At 38.1% G+C, this 2,500-nt stretch overlaps 9 pseudogenes; all 9 read left to right on the forward strand.

The window, feature by feature from the left end:
* The first annotated feature begins 68 nt into the window (after positions 1-68).
* On the forward strand, positions 69-187 carry LOC148492524 (5S ribosomal RNA; annotated as a pseudogene).
* Positions 188-303: 116 nt separating this feature from the next.
* LOC148492525 (5S ribosomal RNA) lies at positions 304-422 on the forward strand (annotated as a pseudogene).
* Positions 423-537: 115 nt separating this feature from the next.
* On the forward strand, positions 538-656 carry LOC148492526 (5S ribosomal RNA; annotated as a pseudogene).
* Positions 657-772: 116 nt separating this feature from the next.
* LOC148492527 (5S ribosomal RNA) lies at positions 773-891 on the forward strand (annotated as a pseudogene).
* Positions 892-1,007: 116 nt separating this feature from the next.
* On the forward strand, positions 1,008-1,126 carry LOC148492528 (5S ribosomal RNA; annotated as a pseudogene).
* Positions 1,127-1,242: 116 nt separating this feature from the next.
* Positions 1,243-1,361, forward strand: LOC148492529 (5S ribosomal RNA; annotated as a pseudogene).
* Positions 1,362-1,712: 351 nt separating this feature from the next.
* LOC148492530 (5S ribosomal RNA) lies at positions 1,713-1,831 on the forward strand (annotated as a pseudogene).
* A 115-nt stretch (positions 1,832-1,946) lies between these two features.
* LOC148492531 (5S ribosomal RNA) lies at positions 1,947-2,065 on the forward strand (annotated as a pseudogene).
* A 116-nt stretch (positions 2,066-2,181) lies between these two features.
* LOC148492532 (5S ribosomal RNA) lies at positions 2,182-2,300 on the forward strand (annotated as a pseudogene).
* The last annotated feature ends 200 nt before the right edge of the window (positions 2,301-2,500 follow it).

Below are 2,500 nucleotides of genomic sequence, written 5' to 3' on the forward strand. Positions count from 1 at the left end.
TTTTCAACTTATCAATGAATTTACATGAGTTAAGAAGTAAAAGAGGTCTAAAGTTAATGTTTTTGAGCACCTACAGCCAAAGCACACTGGACATGCCCAATCTCGTCTGATCTTGGAAGCTATGCAGTGTTGAGCCTGGTTTGTACTTGGATGGGAGACCACCTGAGAATACCAGTTGCTGTAGGAAATTTTATACAGCCAAAACCTTCTTTTCTATTACTTTTTACATTTAATTTTTTCAACTTATCAATGAATTTACTTGAGTTAAGAAGTAAAAGAGGTCTAAAGTTAATGGTTTTGGGCACCTACAGCCAAACCACACTGGACATGCCCAATCTCGTCTCATCTTGGAAGTTATGCATAGTTGGGCCTGGTTAGTACTTGGATGGGAGACCACCTGGGAATACCAGGAGCTGTAGGTAATTTTATACTGCCAAAACATTCTTTTCTATTACATTTTACATTTCATTTTTCAACTTATCATTGAATTTACTTGAGTTAAGAAGTAAAAGAGGTCTAAAGTTAATGTTTTTGTGCACCTACAGCCAAACCACACTGGACATGCCCAATCTCGTCTGATCTTGGAAGCTATGCAGTGTTGGGCCTGGTTAGTATTTGGATGGGAGACCACCTAGGAATCCCAGGTGCTGTACGTAATTTTATACTGCCATAACAGTCTATTCTATTACATTTTACATTTAATTTTTTCAACTTATCAATGAATTTTCTTGAGTTAAGAAGTAATAGAGGTCTAAAGTTAATGCTTTTGAGCATCTACAGCCAAACCACACTGGACATGCCCAATCTCATCTGATCTTGGAAGCTATGCAGTGTTGGGCCTGGATAGTACTTGGATGGGAGACCACCAGGGAATACCAGGTGCTGTAGGTAATTTTATGCAGCCATAACATTCTTTTCTATTACATTTTACATTTAATTTGTTCAACTTATCAATGAATTTACTTGAGTTAAGAAGTAATAGAGGTCTAAAGTTAATGTTTTTGAGCACCTACAGCCAAACCGCACTGGACATGCCCAATCTCGTCTGATCTTGGAAGCTATGCGGTGTTGGGCCTGGTTACTACTTGGGTGGGAGACCACCTGGGAATACCAGGTGCTGTAGGTAATTTTATACAGCCAAAACATTCTTTTCTATTACAATTTACATTTAATTTTTTCAACTTATCAATGAATTTACTTGAGTTAAGAAGTAAAAGAGGTCTAAAGTTAATGTTTTTGAGCACCTACAGCCAAAGCACACTGGATATGCCCAATCTCGTCTGATCTTGGAAGCTATGCAGTGGTGGGCCTGGTTAGTACTTGGAAGGGAGACCACCTGGGAATACCAGGTGCTGTAGGTAATTTTATACTGCCATAACATTCTTTTCTATTACATTTTACATTTAATTTTTTCAACTTATCAATGAATTTACTTGAGTTAAGAAGTAATAGAGGTCTAAATTTAATGCTTTTGAGCACCTACAGCCAAACCACACTGGACATGCCCAATCTCGTCTGATCTTGTAGGCTTTGCTGTGTTGGGCCTGGTTTGTACTTGGATGGGAGACCACCTGAGAATACCAGTTGCTGTAGGAAATTTTATACAGCCAAAACCTTCTTTTCTATTACATTTTACATTTAATTTTTTCAACTTTTCAATGAATTTACTTGAGTTAAGAAGTAAAAGAGGTCTAAAGTTAATGGTTTTGGGCACCTACAGCCAAACCACACTGGACATGCCCAATCTCGTCTCATCTTGGAAGTTATGCAGTGTTGGGCCTGGTTAGTACTTGGATGGGAGACCACCTGGGAATACCAGGAGCTGTAGGTAATTTTATACTGCCAAAACATTCTTTTCTATTACATTTTACATTTCATTTTTCAACTTATCATTGAATTTACTTGAGTTAAGAAGTAAAAGAGGTCTAAAGTTAATGTTTTTGAGCACCTACAGCCAAACCACACTGGACATGCCCAATCTCGTCTGATCTTGGAAGCTATGCAGTGTTGGGCCTGGTTAGTACTTGGATGGGAGACCACCTAGGAATCCCAGGTGCTGTAGGAAATTTTATACTGCCATAACAGTCTATTCTATTACATTTTACATTTAATTTTTTCAACTTATCAATGAATTTACTTGAGTTAAGAAGTAATAGAGGTCTAAAGTTAAAGCTTTTGAGCACCTACAGCCAAACCACACTGGACATGCCCAATCTCGTTTGATCTTGGAAGCTATGCAGTGTTGGGGCTGGTTAGTACTTGGACGGGAGACCACCTGGGAATACCAGGTGCTGTAGGTAATTTTATATAGCCATAACATTCTTTTCTATTACATTTTACATTACATTTTTTCAACTTATCAATGAATTTACCTGAGTTAAGAAGTAAAAGAGGTCTAAAGTTAATGTTTTTGAGCACCTACAGCCAAAGCAAACTGGACAATAACAATCTCATCTGATCTTGGAAGCTATGCAGTGTTGGGCCTGTTTAGCACTTGGAT

This window comes from Taudactylus pleione, unplaced genomic scaffold, assembly GCF_031769625.1.
Source record: "Taudactylus pleione unplaced genomic scaffold, aTauple2 ptg000550l, whole genome shotgun sequence".
Classification (NCBI taxonomy): domain Eukaryota; kingdom Metazoa; phylum Chordata; class Amphibia; order Anura; family Myobatrachidae; genus Taudactylus; species Taudactylus pleione.